Genomic DNA, 25370 nt, shown 5'->3' with positions numbered 1-25370 from the left:
AGTGTTTTCAGAGATTATCTTTGAGTGGTGGGATTGTAGGGTGTCTTTTTTTCATACTTTATGCATTTCCTACACCTGCATTTTAAAAAATAAATCTGTATTACTTTTATGTAGACAAATAAAAATGAATAATGCAAGCATTACAGTACTATAAGCTATTCTACAAAAATAACTTCAATTCCCTAGAAATTTACAATAAATAATAAGTCCTATTTGAATATAAGTGAACAGTACAACAGTATCTGTCTACATGGGACTATAAGGTAGGACCAATATTAAAAGATTTTCTCCATAGTTCTGACAAGCAAGAGAAACTCTTTATTAAGAAATTAGAAAGATATCAAACAATCTAACTTTACATCTCAAGGAACTAGAACAAGAAAACAAATTAAGCCCAAAGTTAGCAGAATGAAGGAAATAATAAAGATCAGGGTGGAAATAGATGAAATAGAGACCTGAGAAACAATAGAGAGGATCCAAAAAACTAAGAGCTGGTTTTTTCGAAAGATAAAACTGACAAACCTTTAGCAAGACTAAGAAAAAAGAGAGAAGAATCAAATAAAATTAGAAATGAAAAAGAAGACATCAGAACTGATTCTACAGAAATATATAAGATCATAAGAGACTACTATGAACAATTATATGCCAACAATATGGACAAATTAGGATAAATTCCTAGAAACACACAACTTTCCAAGACTGAATCAGAAAGAAAGAAAAAATCTGAACTGACCAAAACAAATAAGGAGATTGAATAAAAACCTCCCAACACAAAAAAACCCAGGACCAGACAGCTTCACTGGCTAATTCTGTGAGAAACTCTAAATCCGAACCCTGCTGTATGCACAATTGTTTAGATGGCTCGATGCATTTAGACAGACAGTATCTAATTTTAGAATATTTTAAAAATCTCATAGCGAACTCTCCTAATACAGATGAGCATTATCAAAATAATTTTAATGAGTAGACTAAATAAACAGTATTATATATTAGCAATGTACCTACTGAAGTTTAACCAGTGAGCTAGAGTTAATGGGATTGACTTTTTAGGGTTTTTTTCTCTCTGGAGATTATGGAAGGATAGTACAAACACTGCACAGAGATCACCAGTTTCACTGTCCTGAGGGCTATATTTCCCCACTTGGTTAAGTTTAAAGAGGGAGAGAGGGAAAAAGAAGAAGACTAGAAAAAGAAAGTCTTCTTACATTGCTGTGGGGAAGAGAGTGTTACTAAAAAGAGAACAGAATTTCCTAACCTATTGCGCAGCCATGTCAATAAACAGCTAAATCTCCCTCAGCAACACTTTCACATTAGAGAAGGTGTGCATGCAGTACAATGAAACATACAATTTTGTTTCCTTTTTCCACAATGACAATAACCTACAGTAAATACTGAACAGATGGTATGTGGTTATCATAAAAAAAACCAACGCGTCTTCAGGAAGAGAAAATAAATTGATTTTCTTAGTTTGAACTGACTACTATACATTCTAATTTGATTTACACATAAAGACAACAGAAAAATCACTTGGTATGTAAGCGGAGGTTACTGGTCATTAAAACATACTGTGTTCTTATTTCTGGGCAGCTGTTCTGTTCACGTTATTCAATTTAATTGTGATGACACATAAATAATATATCCAATGAAGCACTTTCTCAGAGAGAAAAATATGTCATAATTTTATGGATATTAGTTGGGCTTCTAATCTTTAATCACTAAAAATATGGCAGCATGAGAGAAGATTAAGTGCCCATAAATCTGGATAGGAAAGGGGAAAGTTTATTACATTTTAATATTACATTAGCTATACACATAACTTTATATTCCAATTGGGTATTATAGATTTATTATTTTCCTCTATATTATATATGAAGAATGGAAAATGATATATTTAGCAAATCTATAATAATCAAAAGATCTAAAAAAGTAGCAAGATTACTACATCATTAAATAGAAGCCTCATTTTTTTTCTTTTTAAATATAGATTCTCATTATTGAATGTTACACATTGAAATGAGTTCAAAGAAAGAGTGGCCTTTTTAGATAAACTTTCTTTTCCATTAGCAAACTTCAAGTTATTATTCTTAAGAGTTATATGCAGACTTATTCACATAAAATCAATAAGGAAGAAATAAACAAAGGCCATGCATTTAATTAATAGTCCCGATGAGCTATTTTAAAGTCATTTTAAAATAGTTTCACATTTTGAGAGAGTTTATTTTAAAATAAAAGATAATAAAGACACCTAGGTAATGAAGAAATACAACTATATTGAGTATGCATCAGACCTAAATGTCAAAATATAATTGAATGTACTAATTCCAAACCAACTAATTAAAATGTGTATCATCCACATAATAAACTCACTATCAGGTGGGGGTGACATACAAAAGAAATTATTAATGTGATGTTTGCCCTCGAGCAGTTTGTAGAACACATAGGTTGTAAAAGAAAAAATAGGTAAGAAAAGACGATAGGAAAGGAAAAAAAGAGAACAAATGCAATAAAAGCTATTGTAAACCAAACAGGAGAGATTAAGGACATTGACCAGTGATAGTCATTGAAATGCAGGAAATTCGGTTATCTACAAGATACACTAATGACAAAAATGACAGAACTGGAAACAGATTAGAGAAGAAATATTCAACTATTATTTTACACTTCTGACTTTAAACGAAACATGGTGCTGGCCAATGTTATAAATAGAAAAATCAAATGATGAAATTGCCGGAATAGAAATGATGAAGACCCAGGTTTTACTGAGCGCCTTCTCTACGCTGGACACTGCCCTGTGCTAGAAACATAACATTTTAATCCTTTCAGCTAGTGCTGTGCATATATTACAAATAGAAAATTAAATAATATACCTGGGGTGATACAAATATTAATGTAATCAAGCTTCAAAACAATTTCTGACTGATTCTAAAGCTCATTCTCTTTATTTAAAATACATCCTGTTGGTGTCAGAAAAATAAAAGGTAGAGCACATATTATTTATATTTAAATTATAAAGTCAAGTCAATATTCTTAGATTGCAAAAGAGGTGTCCTAAATAGTTTATAAATGAATATCTTAGAGTAATATATGTATTTAAAAATTTGAGAGTGTTATCTACCTAGTAAGTTTGAGAGAAAGTGCAAATCAGCTTGGTGGAGAAGGTCTGTTCATTGCTGGAAACTAAAGATCAGATCAGAGGTTAAAGGGCAGAGCTAGATACATGCAGTCATAAAATTACCTGAGTGAGAACCATGAAAGTTGATGAGCTGAACAAGGGAGTGAAATGATACAGACCAGAAGCAAAGGGTCAATACAAGATTCACTGAGAGACAACCACAGAGCCAAGGTGGCAAGAAACAAAGGGATGCAAAAGTGAGATAGAGAGGAAGAAGCAAATCAATCAATGAGCAAACAATAATAAATTATAGTACAAATTATAAATAAATAGCAAAGAAAAACAAACAAAAATGAAACAGTAAGTAATTTTCCCCAAATTGGCTGATACTACCATGGTCCAGTAGTCTTTATGTTTAGAATATATTAATAAGAAATATTGTGCATTTGGATATTTGCAATTAAATTTATCCATAAGATAGGATGTCCTTCTGTTCCAAGATATATGCTAAGCATTTTACACTTTTGCATAACCATTTGATCATTTAACATCACAAATGAGAAGAAAATCAAAAATTTAAAATATAAACAAGCAGGTAAATTGGTATATAGTAAAATTGTTATATAATACAATTCTCTACAACTCTAACTTATTATCTCAGGCAGTTGAAAGTAATACCATATTACTTTCTCTTTTAAAGGATATGTAGTTTTGTGGCTAAAATGATGCCAACTGTAAAAGATCTAACTGAATAAAATTAAAAGCTAAGCTCACTAGGCTCATGGGAATACAGTTCATAAGAATATTTTTTGAAGATTCTTAGCAGGAAAAATAAGTTTTGATATATTTATTTACACTGTAAAACTCATGTTTAAGCTTGAGAAGCATACTAGTACATTAAAAAGACTATCTCCTCGGGGGCTGGCCCCGTGGCCGAGTGGTTAAGTTCACGCACTCCACTGCAGGCGGCCCAGTGCTTCCTTGGTTCAAATCCTGGGCACGGACATGGCACTGCTCATCAAACCATGCTGAGGCAGCCTCCCATATGCCACAACTAGAAGGACCCACAACGAAGAATATACAACTATGTACTCGGGGGCTTCGGGGAAAAAAAGGAAAAAAATAAAATCTTTAAAAAGAAAAAAAAGTCTATTTGCTCTGTCATACAGGACCAACTTGGTATTGTAAATAATAGTGAAAACAGTCCAATTAGAATTTCTAGTGAAGATACCTTGATATATACAGGTAAAGCAGACAACTTTTTATAATAATATAAGGATATTGAAAATGGCATGATTCTATTTTACAGGAAAATAAAATTTCTTTTTAAAATTTGTGCCGTGTTTGCAGATTCCATCTCTAACTGCTAGGGCATCTCTTTCTTAGTTTAACATGATGCTTTTAAGACAACATATCAAATTTTGAAAAGCATGTTTACTGATAAAATGCAAGTCTATCAGACAATCAAGACAAATTTCTGATACTCAGAATGTATAATACAACAAATGTCCAAAATGCTTGTCCATAAGTAAATATCTTAAAAACAAACTTTTTTCTAATATAAAGTAACCACTAAATCAGTATTTCACAAAACTGGTTTCTCATTTCTCATTAATTCCAGAGCTCATGTTTAAGGATGAATTATACACATTACTTATAAACTTAGACAGGAAAAGAAGAAGAAAAAAAAACAGTTCCCCAGCAAAAGTTTGGTTGGAAGTGAGTTTAAATATATTGTCAGAGTTTTCTTCATAGGAAAGCATGGTACAACTATTTGGCTGTGCCCGTTATAAGCACTACAAAAAAGAGAAAAGTGTTGAAGTTAAAAAAATAAAAAAAGCAAACAGTTTCTTCCTGGAATCCAAACTGCCATCCATTGGTGGTTAATAACTATCTTTGCACTAATTAACAACAGATGATACAAAGAAAAGGTGATATTCTTCTCTCGTCCTTATGGTGGCGTTATCTACAAATGGCATTTCATCTCTGATTCATGTTATTAAATACAATGGACAAAATGAATGAGCTCGTTTATTTTTAGCATAGCCTTTGTTTTTCTCATTTATATATTATCCTCACAAGTTGCAAAGCATAACTTTTTCTTCAGCATGTGAAATAAATATACTTAGTACCTTGTATTTATATTGCTTCTTACCATCCCACTCGGAAAACTGTTAAAGTAAATCAATGAAATGTTCAGGGAATGTCAAAATTAACAAATCCATAAATTCAGAAATTCAAACTTCTAATCATTAAAAGTCTGCATCTACCGCTGAAAAATTGTTTTAAAATATTCAGAAAAATAAAGATGGCTTAATATCCCTACACATCTGCCAGGATGACTAAAATTAACAAGATTAACAATAAAAAGAATAAGTCTCTTACAATGAGGTGGGAGTACAACCACTTTGGAAAAGTATTTGGCTGAATCTATTAATGTCAAACATATACATATCCTATAGCACAGCATTCCATTTTCTGTATATACCCAATAAAAAGGCACATATATGTTCTCCAGAATTCAAATATGAGGACATTCATAGTTGTATTATTTGTAACAGCTAATAACTGGAAACAGACCCCATGCCCTTCAGTTGTAGGATGGATAACTTGTGGCCTATTCATACAATGGAATAATCTACACCAATAAAATACCAATACACTCAAAAAATGGATGACTTTTACCAAAGTAATATTGAGAAGCTAAACACAATGGAATAATACTATATGATTCTATTTATATAAAATATAGCAGAAAAAATTAATCTATATTGTAACAAGTCAGAAAAAAGAGGTTACATTTAGAGAAGAGGAAGGGACTGTGAAGATTTACAAGGAAGCCTTCCGGAATCCATGTAATATTCTATTTTATATAGATGGTGGTTACCTGTTACCTGGGCACGCTCAACTTTTGGTAGTTATTTATCTGAACACTTATGACTTGTGCGCTATAGTCTATGTATGTTATACTTCAATTACAATTTTTAAAAGTTTACTTTAAAAAGTCGGACTTGTTTAAATTTTAGTCTATGAATACATTTCTCTTATATTTTCTGGGATATATTCTGTGCTATGTGCCAGGCAGTATTTTAAACATTGGTGATCCAAAGGTGAATGAACAGGCAAGATCCTAGTTTAAGTAGGGTTTACATTCTCATTGGAGGTAAGAAAAAGGAAATAAGTAAACTAATAACTAAAGAGTATCACTGAAGAGCATGAGAAAATAGGCTAGTATGATAGAGAGCTACTATATGAAGAAGACATTATTTTTAATAGGATGAGATTAAGCATGAAGGATAAAGAGGTAGCCCTAGAGAAGTGTGAGGGAAGGACATTTCAGACAAAAGATGAACACATTTTAAATATATTTTAGGGGTAGAATATATAGACCTTGGTAGTGATGTGAAGAATAAGGATGAGGAAGATATAAACAATATCTCTTAGTTTTCTGATTTGTGTAAATGGTGGCATCACTTGTGACGACTGAAATATGTTAAATCTCAGCATCATAAATGTGTAGTGGGGTACTTTGTTAAGGATGAGAGTTAACCAGAGCACACTTAGGGGAATGTTCTGTTAGGAAGGGATACTTTGATGATGAAGCCAAATAAGGGGAGGAGTCAGGGAGGGTCTGGGGAGAGAAACCTAACAACAGCATGTGGATAATAACAGGGGTGTTCCTTCACTACAATTTGGTCAGAGAAAAGGGATTGGAGTATAGATACAAGTTTGCACACAGATCTGGTGGAGGTGACATGAGATATAATCGTCCCATTTATTTTAGAAATTTTATAATTGTAATGTGAGGCAAGGCCATTAGCTGAGATCCAGGGTCAAGGGGGTATGGAGGCTGGGTGGTGGAGAGGCATGACAGACGGAAGAGGACAGGACTCCATTCTGATTCAGCTATTATGAAATGTGCTCCATTGGGCAAATCTGTGAATTTGTATGACTTCAGTTTACTCTCATACAAAATGAAGCTAATAACACTTGCCCAACCTACAGAGGTTCCAGGAAAGACTTCCAGTTAACATGGCTAACTGTGTACATACAAATTATAAACTCGGAAGGGATAATTCAATGATGCAGCCAAGGGAGGGAGGGTCTGGGGAGTTATATACTTATATATAATTATAAATTTAAATAAATCAATGTTAATTAAAATCTGAGGTCAAAGTATAAATTAGATAATTTCTATGAAAATTTTCAGCATATCAAGTCTCTACACTCTATAAAAAATTATACTAAATTCACTTTTTATCCATTGCAACATTTTGCCAAAATGTGCTACTTATATATTTCATAAAATTATCATCTCCTTATGTAGCAATTTTTTAATGAAATGCAATAAATTGGAGAAAATGTACTGGGATTAGAGGAAAAATTAATACACAGAAAAGTAAACCGTGACGTTTCCAGGGGAAATGTGTACTTTGATAAACATCTGAAGGGCAGGCTCTGAGTTGAGCATTTAGATAAAGCAGAAAGATCAATAACAATTAAATACAATCTGAAGAAATTCTTATTTTAAATATTTTATGTCTGTTAGAAAATTGTAGTTTTACAAATAAAGCTTTTTTTGTTGTTCATAAATTAGAGAGATAAACACATATTAGCTAAGAATGAACTATTCTTGTAGAGTTTATTGATTAGAAAAATCTAGCCTTCTCATTGAGTTATGTGTTGCTTTTTCATTTTAAATGTTTGGCATTTGTTTTTGTTTCCTTTTTTTTAGTAAGAGAATGGGTATCATTTCCAGGATGCTGACAGAGTGTCCTAGTTAATTTCTTTCTGAAAGCCACAGTTTTACACTCAGAAGAGTCAGCACTTCAGGATGCTAATACCAAATTTGTGTTAAAAATACCTTTTTGCATACATATGAAATTCTTCTTAGAATGGACTGGAAATGGAGTGAGATGCTTTCTCAGAAAAACAAGATCTTCTTAACTGTTACATATCTTCAAACACACGAGAGTTGCCTTTGAAGTTGGTGAGAGCATCTCATCTGAAAGGGTGACTCTCGCTTCAGTAATTTCGAACCAGTAATGTTCATGTACTACTGATTCTTGTCATTTCTTAAGTTTTTCCTTCTATTACTCAGGTGACTACCAAATGGCTCAAAGTAAATTTTTCTTAATGAAGCTTCCAGAAATTCTGTTTAAAACTCTGAAACAAATAATTTTAAATTTCACTTTACAAAATGTATTCAATAAATCCAGAAAAGAAATGGTCTTATATATCAGAGATAATGCAAAATGTCACAGATTTTGGCAATCTACATAATTATAGGAAAAGATTTGATAAAAAAATAACATTCTCTGCATATATATATTATTCTCTACATATATATACATATATTTACGATATATATTATTCCAAAATTTGTTTTCTCAGCACTTTAGGGTATACAGCAGGCAGAGTAGTAGCTAAGCAAATATTCACGAGCTTTAAAGTAGCTTGAATGATCTAACTGATGATTGTCACCAGAAACATTTCAGAGAAGGAGTGTGGACTTAGTCTGTAGTATTAAAGGGTTTCAGGAAAAATAGATGGTTAAAATATTCAGCTATATTCTTTAGGAGTCACATAAGGTATCTTCGGAGAAAGGGGTGAATGAGGACTGGAGGGGATCAAAGAGAATGACTGGTAGAATCAAGAATGGTAGAGGGAAGAAATAGGATGTTTGGAAATATCATCATCATATAGAGTTGAAAATCAGAAAACAGAAGAAGGAACTACTATGGACTGTATTGTGTAACCTCTAAATTCATATGTTGAAGCCCTAACCCAACAATGTGATGGTCTTTAGAGACAGGCCTTTGGAAGGTAATTCGCTTTAGATGAGACTATGAGGGTGTGGCATTCATGATGGGAATGTACCATTATAAGAAGAGACACCAGCTTGCTCTCTCTCTGCCATCTGAGGACACAACGAGAAGGTGGTCGCCTACAAGCCAGGAAGGGAGCCCAAAGCAGGGAACTGAATTGGCCAGCATCTTGGACTTCTCACCCTCTAGAACTGCGAGAAATAAATTCCTATGGTTTAAGCCACACAGTTCATGGTATTTTGTTATGGCTGCCCAAGCTAACTAAAACAGGAACACAAACAAATTAAGAGGGATAAGATTGAAGAGTGAAAAAAGGGACGCAATGTGACTGGACATAAAGACAGAAACAGCGCTGAAAACAGGTTAAGAGAAAGAGACAAGTAATAAAAATAAGCAAGAATCAGATTTATATACCGATTTCTACAGGTTTTGATGATCTAATGTCAAGTAAAACTTTGTTGTAGAGTAACCTGAATAAAATAACACATTTACTTTAAAAAAATAAAGTTGAAAAAAACAATGGGTACATATCATAATATTTCTATATGTATATATATGTTTAAATATATGTGTTTACACACATTACATAGATGCACAGAGAGGTTGCAGATGGATAAAAAATTACAATTTTTGGATATTTCAGCTGAGCAGGGATTAAAGTAAAGGAAATGGAAGTTATTAATCTTTCTAATCATTTGACTTGTTATGCTGAGCACCTACCACTTAAGGAATTAATAAAATCAAAACAATAAATCAGAAAAGCAAAACATATTAGAGGAAAATAAAACGGCACTTGATTGTATGTAGGGATGGACATGTGTCTTGGAGTCAATCCTGCCTCTGGGTGCCCAGCCAGGGCCTTTGGAAGCAGATCAGGGCACTCAGACCAAGATGATGAAAGTTCAGATAAATAACTTTTTCCCTGTTTAACAGTTTTGAGCTGGTTAAGCAATATCTCAGTCACTTATTTAAAAAGTAGTTACATCAGTAAAAGAATACAGAATTCTATATTCTCATTCTAAATCCATCTTTGTTAATCATACCAGGTTATATCTTTATACTTTCTAAGCTAAAGAATGTTCTATCATAATTAACTTTGCTTTTTTTAAAAGGTATTGCTCAGAAGTTGAATAAATATTTCCTACACTGCAAAAGTAAATGGGGAGAGGCTTATTTATTTTGCTGTAATTCTATATTTCACTTTGTGTGTTAATGTTCGCATTGCTACATAAATGAATAATCTACCTAAGGCAGTTAGACAAACTAATGCTTTTTAAAGTACATTTGGACATAGGAAGAAGACGACTAGTAAACTCATATAAATAGCGGTACAATATACTTACTGGAAAAAGAAAGAATACACATAGGGTACATTATTTTCTTTCATTTGGGATAATTACAGCTTACATTCTCTTTTAGGAAACATCATTCAGATTTGATATTATAATTTTCCATCAATTTAGTGTCAAACAATAAATCTTAGGTTAATAGTGCAATTACTACATATTCAATAATATTCTACACCTTTATTCTCAGAAATTTCACATGATATGCTGTTTATAAAACAAAGGCAGAACTTAATACACCTCCTGATGCTAGCTGTATTGGTTCCCTATTGTCACTGTGTCAAAGCATCACAATTCAGTGGCTTCCAACAACACAAAGTTATTATCTTACTGTTCTGTAGTTCAGAAGTCTGACAAGGGTCAGGTCAAAAGTCTGAAATGAGTTACAACTGAGCTAAAAGCAGGGTATCAGCATGAGTTCATTCCTTTCTAGAAGATCTAATTGAAGAATCCATTTCCTTGCCTTTTCCAGGTTCTAGAGGCTGCCCAAAGCTCTTGGTACCTGGCCCTCTTCCATATTCCATCCAGCAATGTCAGATTCAGTCCTTCTCATGAGATATTATCTTGACCTCCTTTCTGTCTCTTTCTTCCACTTTTGATTACATTGGGCCTACCTGGATAATCCAGGATCATCTCCCTAGTTTAAGTTAGCTGATTAGCAACCTGAATTTCATCTGCATTCTTAATCCTCCTTTACCACATAACATAACAAATTCACGGGTTCCATGAATTAGTAACTGAACAACTTTAGGGGCCGTTATTCTGTCAACCACATTAGTCTTCAATGTAGTCACACACAGCACTTATACATTATTTAAATTTTTGTAATTTCTCTCAGAAAACTGAGTTTCAGAAGTTACATCACTTAATTTAGCTGAGATTATAAACATTCTAAATGAACAGTGGTTGATAAAGTGCTAGTTCCTCAAGCTGATTACTGTCCATTTAGATTAAGAAACAGAATGTAATCATAAAGCCATAAGGTTGCTTATGTGTGTGTATGTGTCTTGGAATACTTGTATGTGAGAACACTTTAACTGGTGTGAGTATCATTAATATACTCTACTAATATAGTAATCTTGCATATTTGCTTAAAGATCAGTTTCACAACTTTATCGTCACTTCATACCTGCAGCTGAAACTGTAGATTTATATTTGTATTTACCTTGTACTTCAAAGGGTGGATATAAATCACCAGTAGGTTGTATCACTAGTAAAAACATACAATCCCTTAATTGGATTATTGGCAAAAGGAAACTTTTGCATCTGATCTGCTCTTCTTTTATAATTATTTGTAGAATAATTTGGGGTTGGCAAAAAGGAACATTTTCAGTTATCACTAAATGAAATATATTTTATGTTGTAAATTTATCAGATCTGAAAAGCAATAATTGTAACATTAGACTTTAGGTAAAGCCAATGAAAACATTAGAAGAGAAGAACTATATTAATGAATAAAGTCTCCAGATGATTAAGCTAATAATTTTGTGTCAATATCCTTTGGACATCAAGAAACTTTCCAGTTGTTTCTAATGTCAGGCTCACATTGACTCCAAAATGATTGAGTACTATAAGTAGATAAGTCTGAAAAAAGTAAGCAATTATAATGAATAACGTCCTTCAACGATGACCATTTTTTAAGAAAAATAAGGAAATAAATTTTTTATAACTAAAATGAAAATGGCCAGAATGTGTATGTTGAATATGTGTTTATACATTTTGGAGACTTTCCATTTCAATAATTTAAAATGTTTTTGAAGACAGTCTCTTCCTTGAAATCCATCTTCCCCTGGTTTTCAAGATACTTCACTCATAGGGGTTTCTTCCCCCTTTTAAGCTACTTCTTCTCAACTTCTTGTGTTGCTTTTTCTTCATTTCCCCAATGTATAGATGTGGGGTTGCTCCAGGTCCTGACCATTGTGTTTCTGCATATTTTCATTCACATTCAGTTTTTTCACTTTAAATGCAGTCTAAGAGTGATGATTCTTGATTTCCTCTGAACTCCACGCTTGTGTAGTCAATCGATCCCATGCCATCCCCACTGGGACATAATCTAAAAATCTACAAAGCTCAGTTCTTCATATCCACTGCCTGCCCTCCTTCCCCCGTCAAACTTGCTTCTCTCCAATTCTTTCCCTTCTTAGGGAATAGCAACTCCATCCTTTCAGTTTCTCAGGATACAGAAAACAAAATGTATCCTTTATCCTCACTTTCATCCACCACTCCTACATCCTATACAACACCAAGTCCTCTCCACTTTATTTCAAGATAAATATAGACTCCAACCTCTTCTTTCCACCTCTACTGGCTTTCACTCTGGTGCAAGTTACCATCATCTCTCCTCAAAATTATTGTAATAGCTCTATAACTGACCTCCCTTCAGTCTAAGCACAACACAGTGGCCAGAGTTTCGTGTTGAAATATCAATCAGATCATGTTACTTCTCTACTCAGAAATACTGAATGCCACCTCAATTCGCTTAGGAAAAAATGCAAAGTCCTTACACTAATCTACGGGATGTACACATGATCTGATTTCCATTGTCTCTTAAGTATCCCCTCTTCTGTTCCATTTCCATTATTTCCCTCCAGTTAACCAGACTTTTGCTATTCTTCAAATAGGTCAGGCATGCTCTCCTCCCAGGACTTTTGCTCTCATTTCTCACCTTCCCTGGAAGTTGTTTTCTCAGATATCAACACTGTTCATAAGCATATTTCCGCCAAGGTTTTATTCAAAGTCACCTTCTTGGTTAGGGCTTCATAGAAGTAATAGCTAAAACATCAAACCACCACCCATCTCTTCAAAACTTTTGTTCCACATCTCACTTTTATTTTCCCTTCTTAACAATTATCATTTTCTACAAGTAATATAAAATATTACTTCCCTTCTTTACCATCTCTCTTCCCAAATAGAATGCCCTTCTTAACAATTATCATTTTCTACAAGTAATATAAAATATTACTTCCCTTCTTTACCATCTCTCTTCCCAAATAGAATGCAATATCCACAAATGAATTTAATTCAGCAAAATAAAATCTAATATTTAATTTGGCTTTGTTTTTGCTTTAAAAATATAAGAAATCTTCTAAAATTAGAAATGCAATCACTAGAATTGAAAATCTCACTGTATAGTTACTCGGAACTGGTTTACTTTTTAATCAATAATACAAGGCTTTCTCATTTATTGCTATGTTAAATTGAACCAATCAGCCAATAAGCAGGTTCTCCATAAACACAGCAAAATTACATACAACAAAAAATTTTGTTTATATTTTCATAGCTCATTTAAATTATATCACATATTGTAGCTAGAAGGTACACAAACAAATAATTTTTTGTTTATATTTTCATGGCTCATTTAAATTTACATCATACATTGTAGCTAGAAGGTACTAATTACACATATTTAAAAATATAGATAATATAACAATACAGAAAAATTTGGGGGATATACACTTTGTCTCAATACATTATTCAACGAAATGAATTTTCTTGAAATCCTTTTTCAAACCAGAATATATATAAAATTCTGAATTGTTTGATATATTCAATTTCTGTAAGTTTATCATTTTATAGATTGATGCAAATTCTTAAATTGATTTTAACTTATTGAGGGATTTCTTCATGTTTTCAATACTATGGATTACCTTCTAATGATTTATTCCCAGAAGTTACATGTAAGGGAATCCACCTTTTCCTGTCACTGGCACTGGGCTGCAAATTGTTTTTCAAAACGGGTATATTAATTTTCACTTGCACCAGAAATAACTGTAAGTAAGAGTTTTATCACACCTTTGTCAACATTGGTTTCAAAAATTCTTTGTAAAATGATGATTCAGTAGGTTCAAATGGAATCTTGTCTTCATTTAAATCCCACTGATAACTGTGAGTTCAACCTAGAAAAGATAGTTTTATTTAAAATACTTTGGCATTAGGTAGACTGACAGAAAATAACTGGATCAAGTGAAATTCCCAGTCATATCTGATTGTGTATAGCTATATATGTCATATATATTGACCCTAAAGGCCTAAACATAATGACAATAAATATCTATTTGAAGATCCTTTTGGTCACCTAAACAGAAAATGAAACGGAAATGAAAGTTGAATTCCTCTTTTCAGTGGAGGCATCTGCAAAACCTGAAATCATTTTACTGGCAATTCATCTATTATAGTCCATGCAGCGCAAGTAAAATATTGAATAAGTCAGTCCCGGGGAACTCAGATAAGTGAAATATTTGCTTTATTCAAATATTTCACTCAAATACTTTTAGGGATCAAACTTTGTTCTTTATTCCCAAATTACCAAGAAGTTTCCTAAATTTACGTAGCCCAGCTATATAGAAGTTTACATATCAGAATTTTCTGTTATCTATAGGACACCATCCAGGTATGTGAGGGTACCCTAGAGCAAATAGTCCTCTTAAACTTGCCTCTACATTTCCCCACTGTCTATTTATTTTCCTGGAGATCTCTTCCTAGAACATGCACTACACTTAAAATCAAAACACTATCAGCAATGATAGAGATACTAAATTGTTTAATTTGTGTTGGCCTTCTCTTTACGCTTCATTAAAGAACACCATTTTAATAGGGGATTACTGAAATGAATGATGGCATATCTATACTATCATACGAAATAGTCAAAATGTATAACCATCAATATGGCAGGGGCATCAATCAATGTGCAGTAGCCTACCTGACCCAATGAAAAGAGAAAACTGCAAACAAATGTGTGTCCCTAACATTGAACTCTAGTTAAATATCAAGACTATGCATAATGGCCTAGTAGATTCTTGTTACAAATTCATGAATTCTTTACATACTCATGTGGAAGAGTGATCATTCTATAAAATGAGTTCTATACAATTAATCAAGTTGTGTGTATTTTATCTAAACATATGTTTGTGCACATATACTTATGTGAATGCATGCGTGTGAATCTATATAACTTTTCTTTAGTTTTAAATCTATGTTAATTTCATAATTATAAGTAGATATCTATATCACTCCATTCATTTAAAAATCACTTAAGAATACATGCCAAACTGGTAATACTGGTTACTGTTAAAGAGTGAATTTCAAGGTGTATTCTATGTTTTACATTTCTGTATTTTTACAACAAATTATAAATGTCGATAATACATGGAAAGATGGAATTAAGAGAGGAAAATGAAGTTTACATAGAATTTTAAATCACATATTTCAAAGAGAAAATGTTCTATTTCATCCATGGGAAACATTTTAAGAGCTAATGCTATCATTTCTTATAGGTATTTTTTAACTACTCTAGAATAACTGGAAGATTTAGCATGCTAAGTCAATTCTCATCAAATAAATCGTCAAAGACATTGAATTTATGATAGTTTACCAACATTACTGTAGATCTTTATAAAACACAACCCATTTAACACCTTGTATTATTTGGCTCTCATGTCTATTCTTATTCCCTTTTGCAGATGAGGAAAAGTGGGTTACATACAAGTGACATGTGACACAAGTAATCGGTGGCAGGCTTCAAATTCTGCCATGTTTTCAAATCGTTAAGCTCAGTGCATTTTTCCATTGTGCTACACATCACCACCAGTTATGAACTACACTTTTTAAACCAAAATGTTTTCCTTTTACTTCTGGAGTCTTTGAACATTATAAACTACCCAAAGCACATGGAATTACTAGAGTGAATATCCTCTCCTAACACCCAAGATATACACATACTCCAAAACTAAATAAACGAACAAACATAGTGAAAGCAATTTCAGAGTAGAGAGAATCAGTACCTTTCATTTATTTATTATTTATATTAAAGGGTCATCTGAAAAAAATTAAAATGAAATTTATCTTCAGCCTCATCATTGTCCTTTTCTCAGTATTTATTTCCTCCTATTCCCACAGATGTGAGCATGTGACAAAAAACCCAGTCTCTGAGTTTACAGAAGAAATAATACTGATAAGCTCACTCATACTTTTGTGTTAGGGATCTAATGAAACACCTGCAAGTTCAAATCCATTATTAAAGCAAGAAAAAGGTTCATTTTAGAGCACCAAAACTGAACTACACAGGGGAGCTGCCTACTCAGTGTGTACATGACCCTTTTCTGTACACATCCTTTGGTTTTTCCTAGATCAGTGGTTTTCAAAGGGAGAAGAGTGCAATTTTATCTCCCAGGGAACAGTTAACAATGCCTTGAGATATTTTTGGTTGTCACAATTTGGGGGTGCCACTACTAGCATCTCGTCGGTAAAAACAGGTATGCTGCTACATCCTACAAAGCACAGGACAGCCCTGGCTTCATGACAATTATACAGCCGAAAATATCAATAGCACCAAGGTTAAGAAGCTCTAATCTAGAATGTAGTTCTATAGACACGGATAACACAACTACAAGAAAGTCAGATAATTAAGCAAAGTAAAGAATTTGAAGTCTTCTACTTATTTTAAAAAAAGCAAAAGAACACCTTACACACTCTCTGTCTTTAATCTCAAAATCTCTTTCTCCCACTTTTCACTCGACTACACTGCATCAGATAGAGCATTTGAGGGGTAGACAAGTAAATTTTGCCAGGTCAATAAGTTCAATATGTTTTGTCCTAGATATGTTGAAGTGTAAATGCATGTTCAGATTTTAAAGGACAATTATATCAGGTTGCAAATATATAAGGTATACTTCAGTCTTCTAAACATCAACAAGCCAAATGCAGGACAAGTGGAACACACAAACTTGTAAATATGTGGCTTGTATTCAACAGACCACAAAAATCAACAAAAAGCATAATAATGACATTTATATAAACCAAATGAAAAAAGTACTTTATATTCACTATATATCGCACCCTTCATCTAAAGAAGTTATAAATTTGGACTAAATAACCTATTCATTCTCATGATTCTATTATATCCATCTGAAATAGGTCATCAGGAAGAATAATAATTTCCAATTTGCTCAATGTATAGAATTGATTCAAGCACTGGTTGCTATTGACCATGCCTCCAACTGTTAGAGTTAATTATATTCAACATTCACTGGATAGAGTTACAGCTAGAGTTTCCTGTCACTTACCTTCCTTCTACTATTATATTCTCCTTTGCTATTGGGTTATCTTCAGTTGGACATTTCTGTTGCATCTAAAATAGCAAATCATCATTTTCTACCTCCCCTTGTTGTCAGGATAGGAGATCAAACTTGTTCAGGGGTATCATGTCATTTTTTCCCCCCTTAAGTTAGCTACCTCTGTGAAAAAGCCTCAGCACTATGGTTTATAAAAGACTTATCCACCAAGGCCCATTAAATGAATGCCATCTTAAGTGAAGAAATGGGTTGACCTACACGAGGTTAATGTATTATCAGGAAATCCAGAATTAAATACATAACAGGAGGCTTGAAAGAAACAGAAATGATAACTGGTGCTTGGACCAGTGTTAGACCACAGAACTAATTCTCTACTAGTATCTCATCCTGTCTTCCTCCTCCCACATCCAACAAGCTACAGACAAGAGCTAGTCTGGACCTCAAACTCTTGATTTAGAATTAAATATTTTCTCTGATAAGACAAGTCTACTAAAACAGAGGAGTTCAATTACTGCATAAGGAAAGCCCCCTGCTTTGAAAAATCTGTAGGTGATCTCGGAGTGGAAAATAAAGCTTCCAAAACACAGTCAGAGACTGTAGTTAGATATATATTTTTTTGGCTGCATAATAAAATCTTTCTCTGATCTGTCTTTCTCAGCTCAAAGCAGTGATGCCATCACCTGAGAAAACCAAAGACCATAATAATTGTAGCTAAGATTTTATTTTAGTATTTCTTCATTTCTAGCAGGGCAATAGCAAGGAACATTTACCTTTGATTAATCTGAAAGTTCATTAAATACAACAGCCATTGATATAAGGAAATACTTTAATAACTACTTAATAAAATTCTATTCTTTCACCTGTTACATATGACAGGTTTTCCTAGTTCCACATTTGTACACACAACACACACATACACACATGCACACACAGAGAGGCACATAAACATGCGTAAAGCATAATTTTACTTTGTTTTTAAGACATGAAAATTAAGAAAAAATAATCTTTATTTCCAGACCCCAACAAATCAGGTTCAGGAAGTTAAGACAGGGAAATGAGTCAGAGTTAACAAACATAAGGGCATATACCAAATAAAGTGTGTTGCTGATCACAGGAGCCTACCTAATTCCTTTTCATGCATCATTTATAGTGCCCTTCAAAAGAAGTAAAAGTTTCATCATAAGATTTAATAAGCATTTATGGAAGCAATTCACAGAAAAAAAGGAATGCAAGACAGAAAAGAGAAAATGAGCCGTGCTCTGCTGCAGCTTCGGTGCTCCGATATCATGTAATTTTAGAGGATACTGGAAAGGCAATAATTAAAAAGCACTATCGAAATTACAATTTCAGCGTCCCTGTTTCTATTCTGACAATGCTTTCCCTCACTTTTACAGATAGACATAAATGACAGCTAATTTTGATGCCCTCACTATTCAAATGTCCCTTGCAGAGTATCCCTCCAACTTCTTCAGGGGCAGGGCAGATAACAGCACATCCACAGATAAACATAAACAGAGACCCAGCTAGATTATCAGACTCACATCTCACAGGCTTTATGGTAACATTCCTGGATAAGAAAATACAAAAATGTATTCTAGCGATAAGGCTGACGAAGCATTAGCTACAACTTTCCCATTCGCACTAGATCCTGCGAAACCAACCTGAGAGGAAGATTTCACCAAATATTGTTTTGACTCCGAACCGGGTAAGCAGCCCCATTGCACAAAAATATTAATGTCACTACAGAGTAAAGTGTCATTTATTGAAGCCTTACCTTGGCTGACTTGCCCTAACTGGTGATAAGGAACTTAATTTATGAGAAGCAGCGAGGGGACTTTCGCAGTGCTCACGGCACAGCTGCTCGGTCCTCGGAGAGCCCCAGACCCGGCTCCGCGCTCCTCCGAGCCCGGCTCCGCGGCTCCGTCTTCTGCAGCCCCGGAGCGCGCCTCTGATTGGCTGCCTGCGCCTGTCCGCCTGATCCTCTCCTCTCCCTGTCTCTCCTCCTTCCTCTCCTCCCTGGCTCTCCTGTCCGCTGCTTTTCCCTCTGCCTCCTTCCTTTTTTTCCCCCTCCATCATACGTACTTTGGGGGCTGCACCAATTCTATGGCACACAGAATGGACACCCTTTAGCCCCCTCAGCAAGGTCATGTGGAAAGCAATGCCATTAACAATAATAGCAAAAGAATCAAAGCCCTGGACCAACGGCATCATCTTTAGTACCACAGCTCTTGAAAAATGATGGCCAGGACTCCGTGACAGTTGAGACCATCAGTTTTCTGCGGGGGAGGGGAAACTGGGGGTCGAGAAGGGGTTTGGCTGTCAGATGGAGTGGGAGTAGACATCGGGAGGGAAGGAGAGAAAAAGCAGGCAGGGCAGGCACTGATGTGGCAGGCTGGTAATAAATTTTCCTATTTCCGTGCAAAGTCGTCACAGCCTGCTAAACATCCAACTGCTGGCTCATTCATCAGTGATCCATAGTCCGGTGGTAGCCGTGAGATTTAGCTTGAGTAATGCCCTTTAATGCCTTACCCCAAAGTACTCAAGGCATGGAGGGATTATATGAGATAGAGCTTTCTCTTGGAGGTCAGCATTATATTTGTGAAGATCAATGGGAACTGCAATGCCTTTGCTACCCCCTTTACGTGTGCCAGGAAAACTCTCTCTCTCACATACACACACACACACTTCTCACCTCTTATTACTCCAGAATAAATTAAAACAATTTGTAGTATACATAGCTTTTGATAACAAGGATTTCAGGAATCATTGTATTCAAAATTGATGTGAACAGCTGAAATAACTTTAGCATTTTCTCCCAACACAAAGTCACCCATACTCACTAAGAACCATCAAGCATCCCTATTTAAGGTAGTGTAGTAAACAAGTGTAAAAGTTTATCTAAATTGAATGGCTATTCCAACAGTCACTGGCAGATGTATTAAGAATTATTCAAGACCCTCTGTCATTGCAAGCACTAAGAGAGCAGCATTACTTGCTTTGGTTAGTTGATACTATAAATGCTCAGGTTCAGAGATTCAAAGGAATAAAATGACTTAATCATAAGAGAGGTGGTGTGATAGAGAGAAGAGGCCCTCTAAAGGTCAGAAGACATGGATTCCAGTTCTGGCTCAGACTTTTCTCTCTACCTGAACCTGTGTAAGCTGTTTCCCTTCTCTGAGCCTCAGGAAGCTTCTCTTTAAAATCTAGAAGATGATTCTCACTTCAGAGGGGCCCTGGGAAGATTAAATGAAAATGTGTCAATTGCACCTAATCTATGGTAAGCTTTAATAAGAGTTAGTGAATTTCTTATCATCCCCCTCTTTTCTCTTCTCCTGCCTGGAGAAAGGTCAAGAAGGTTGAGAAGATAAAGTAGGTGGTATTTCAGAGACATTTAAGGGCCTAAGAGGGAATGTTTTGAATCAAATAGAGTTGTATTTGACTACATTTCTTTAGGCTGAGTGATGTGAAAAGTGGAGGGATGTAATTTGGTTTGGGGTTTCCTATGATTAAACAAACCAACAGAAACAATGACAGAAGCACTTGGATTGGATTATTTCTAATTGTGAAGGAAGTACACGCTTAAGAGTGCAGTTACTCCTAAGGAAGATGTTAGAAGTCAATTAGAACCTGGAAATCTCCAAAATCTAAACTCTGAGGGAAAAGCGGAACAGGAGCAATAGCATCAGAATAATGAGCCAATGCTGTGTTATATTTTGTATAGCCTCTCTCATGTAGATTCTGATTTAAATGAGATCTTCCTTGCATAGTAGCCAAACAAAAGTTCTCATTCATTTCTCATTATTGAAAAGAATCTATGTCAAATCTCTCTGTGTTGATGAAGCCCTGAGAGCACAAGGAAGGGCATAGCTATGATAAATAAAGGGGATATAAAGAGAAACTTTTGTCTGTCAAAGGTCATGTAGTTTAATTTTAAAATTTCACATATGACGTTCTCTAGAGAAGCCTAGCTCTGTTTATTTGAGTGCCTCCAAATGAAGGAAATAAAATGTTGTTTGCCAGCTTGCTACTGAAGCTTGTGCTGAGGCAACAGCGATGAGCATCCTAGGGATTCACTTGAAAACAAAATGTGTTTTTGTTAGCCTTCCTTGGTGGTTTTCCCTGGATAAGACTGTAATAAGCACATCTGGTGGACAGTCATAATAGAAGTCAACAGGCACTTGCCCCTGAGTGGGATGACATGCAGGGGGATTTGTCAGCATCACCAAACAATACAATCCATTTCTAGAAAAAGAATCCATTCACGAAGAGAGGATTTATATCTCTGAGACGTCGCTCAGATTAAGGGCTCTAGATTCTTCACAAACCCAACAATGCAATGTACCCTGGATTTAAATGACTTCCGAAGTTTGATATTCTGAAACCGCGCCAACTTTCCCTAGCCACTGAAAAGTGAACCTGTTAGCCACTTAGCATACCTCTTATATTTTCAGGTGCAAAAGAAGAAAGTAAGTGAACTAATGTGGAACATGCCGCTTGAGGCAAGCCAGGTGGTCGGCATGTGCTTATTTTCTCCTTATATCAAAGATTACTTCAAAAAACTGGACAATGTATCAGTCAGCAGAATTTATTACCGAGCTAATCTCTGAAACTGAAAGCACGGACACTTCTGATCCTGAATACCCACTTCCGTTACCTTGGGAGAGTTATAAGAATCATTTTCTCTGGTGACAGAGAAGCATCCAACATAGGATTGATGCTGGTCAGACTACAGAACTGGAAAGATAAAAATGTAATGCTAAACTGTGATCGTTCGCTGAGAGACAGACTCAGGAAATTGTCTCTTTAGATGTTATCTCATGCCCAATTTTACCCCGAAAATTCAGGAGGCTATGCAGTGTTTTAAAACATAAATAAAAAAGGAATGTAAATGAAATGGACGAGTATCCCTGGTTATAATTCAGGGTTTAGAACAGTCAACTACACAAACATGGTGCCATGATTTTTAATTGAAATAATTACTGAAATTACAATAATGACACTAAAAGTGATCGAATTTTTACGTAAAGAAAACATCTGGTGAAAATGTGAAGTGATACACGATTTCCTTTGCAGCTATTTATTTAATATGCTTGAGTGACAAACACTGCAGATTGTATATTTTTGTTCAAAGAACAAAAGAGGAAACTTACATTGCTAAAAATATTATCTCTAATTGTGTAATTAAAGATGGCTTAATAAAGTTAAGCTTTCCTCATTCTGTTATCAAACATCAGATTAAGAACTGCAGAGTGCTGGGAAAATATTGATGCGGGACAATGAAGAAAAGAGATCTATCAAAAATATTTCAAAGTTAACTATAAACATAATTAATTTTAAAAAGTAGTGCCAACCTTCCTCACAATAATTAGATTAATAAATGCACTTTTTAAAAAAGCTTTCTTCAGTGCATGTAAAATATCAAAGAACCAATGAACTTCTTTGGGTCCAATGGGACAGTATTGATAATTGACAAAGGAAAAAGTAAAATTCCTCAACTTCTATAGTACATACATTTAATTTCTGTAAAATAGATAATTGTTGCATTATAAATGATAGAATGAAGACACTGGGGCCCAGGATAAGTGAAAATTTGCTAGTTGATGGACTCTGGTTTTAAGTGATTAATTCTTCGACAAAGATCACACAAAGTGCATGCCAAATTTTAAAAATGTCTGAAATGCTGTTGGTAAATTTTGAAGATTTAGTGAGAATAAAATAGTGCAATAAAACTGGAGACAAGCAAACATTTTCCCAACTTTCAACACTTGATTGAATGTGGAGTCTATAAATTAGAAATTATTGAACTAAATGTGCAACCTGGCAAAGTTACAAGGTGCTTTATTAAAAAGATGAGTGACCGCGAAGGGAAGAAAATGGTGGGGTCACCTGAGTCTGTATCAAATTCACATGAAAGCCATTTCAAAATAACGCTATTGCTTTCTATGACAGACATGCTAGACAGGAAATAGGGGAAATGAACATGATATGATCTTCCCATATGTTATTATATTTCTCATGATTCTATTATAGCCTACATGGAGAAGCCATAGTGCAATTGTTCAATGTAGCAACTGGTTAAGGCACCATTCTCAGAGGTGCTTTCCTGGAGGAAAAGTTTCTAGTAGTAAGCTGCAGAGCTCTAACTCAAACCTTATCATGGCTTTTATTAATACTGTGAGCAATGAAGTCATCCATAGAAATTCTATACAAGAAGCCAGCATATTTGGATGAAGAAGTGGAAAAATTGTTTAAGGGTCTTGACTAACTTGAGTGTCATCTTAAATCTAACAAACAAGAAATACTACAGCTGGATCCAAAAGTATGAAAGTATTAAAAATGTAGTGGAGCAAAATAAGTCAGATAGAGAAAGACAAATACCATATGATTTCACTCATATGTGGAAGATAGAAAAACAACAAAAACAAACGAACACATAGATACAAAGAACAGGTTTGTAGTTACCAGAGGGGAAGGTAGGTGAGGGAAGGGCGAAAGGTATAAAGGGGCACATGTGTACCTTGATGGATGGAAACTTGGCTTTTGGTGGTGAACATGATGTAGGGACACAGAAGCTGAAATATAATGATGTACATCTGAAATTTATCGAATGCTATAAACCAATGTTACCTAAAAAAATAAATGATATGATACTGGAGGCAAGTCTTAGAATCAAAACTTGTGAATAAGAGGTAGAGATTTCTACTGACAATAATTGTAATATAAGTCAATTATGTGATATAAGAGTCAAAAATGTAGAGATAAGCACACATCCTTAATAAAAGCAAAGCATCAAAATTGGAGTGGTGATTATCTTGACTCTATAATATTGAGAATTTACCTGAAATATTGCATTTTAAGAAGACTATAGCTAATTCTGGTCCTTTTAAATGAATTTATGTTTTTGTTACCCACATCACGATACGTTCATTCAGTAGACAAAGCTAATATCTTTTCTAATTCCTCTCTCTCTCACCCCTGGGATTACCCCTGCTTCTTTCTTTCCCTGTAGCCCCCCAACCTTATTCATCCTGTGGGGGTCAGAACAAAGGTCACCTCTTTTGAGAAAGCACCTTGCTCAAATAGGTTTGACTGGTCCCTACATTTTTGAGGCTATAAAATACTTTTAAAAACTGTCAATATCTCACTTTAATAAATGCTGTATAGCTGGCAGCAATGAGGCATAGTAGTTAAGAACGTAGAATCTGGAAACAAACTTGGGAAGCTATATAATTAAACATGCTTAGTTCCTTCTTTAGTAAAAAGTCTATAATAATATTACCTATCTCTTAGGCTTCCTAGGAAGATTAAATATGTTAAAATATATAAAGTTCTTAGAAAACTACTAAGCATATAGTACCTTGCATATAAACTTGCTTCCCTTGTCATTATCTGTTTGCATATCTGTCTTCTAATTGAATGCAAGCTACTAATGAGCATCTGGTATGTGGTATGTCTAAATGCAGCTTGGTGTAATGTGGATAACTCTACGGTGGAGTTGGGAGACCCAGGGTCAAGCCATATGTCTACCACTCATATTAAATAGAGAGTTGCTTACCAGCTTGTTTTACTCTCTGAACATGCTACCTGACTTGTAATTTGAGAAAACAGCCTCACTTTGTAGAGCTGTCACACTCCTTAAAGAGTTTTATGCATGCAAAAGGGTCTAGCACAGTCCTTGTCATGTAAAAGGCTTTGAATAAAGGTTAGTTGAATCTCAATTTTAAGTGCTCAGTAAGTGTTAGATAAATCACATTTGCTTTCTATGCTCCATTTTGTAGCATAAAAAGATTAATGAATAAATAAACTTTTACCTAGAAGCTTTTTATTAAATGAGAGAATGTAGTTTTCATGGAATGTCCTGCGGACAGCACAAAATCCTTGCATTAGCCCTTATGTTTTTCTTGTCCTCACCACCAGGACCAGCTGTACAATTTGATACAGAGTGAAAAATGAAAATACAGGGACTTGTTTAAAAAATTAAGATTTTCAAGATGGCCGCAAGGCCATTCTGAAT

The 25370-nt window shown here is 34.5% G+C and overlaps 1 protein-coding gene across 8 annotated transcripts in view; it reads right to left on the bottom strand.

Moving 5' to 3' along the window:
• The window catches only part of CDH18 (cadherin 18), a 905084-nt gene that overhangs the window by 429478 nt on the left and 450236 nt on the right, over positions 1–25370 (bottom strand). For 4 of the 8 annotated variants that reach the window (XM_008540763.2, XM_070587163.1, XM_070587165.1 and 1 more), the window contains exon 1: positions 19131–19390. The exons of the other annotated variants lie outside the window; for them this stretch is intronic. The gene's annotated coding sequence lies outside the window, so the exon portion shown is untranslated. Of the gene's footprint in view, positions 1–19130; positions 19391–25370 lie in introns of those variants that run through there. 8 annotated transcript variants of the gene reach the window in all.

This window comes from Equus przewalskii, chromosome 20 (assembly GCF_037783145.1).
Source record: "Equus przewalskii isolate Varuska chromosome 20, EquPr2, whole genome shotgun sequence".
NCBI classification, from domain to species: domain Eukaryota; kingdom Metazoa; phylum Chordata; class Mammalia; order Perissodactyla; family Equidae; genus Equus; species Equus przewalskii.
Note: the sequence above shows the minus strand (reverse complement) of the source record. Positions and strands in the feature narration are given on the sequence as shown.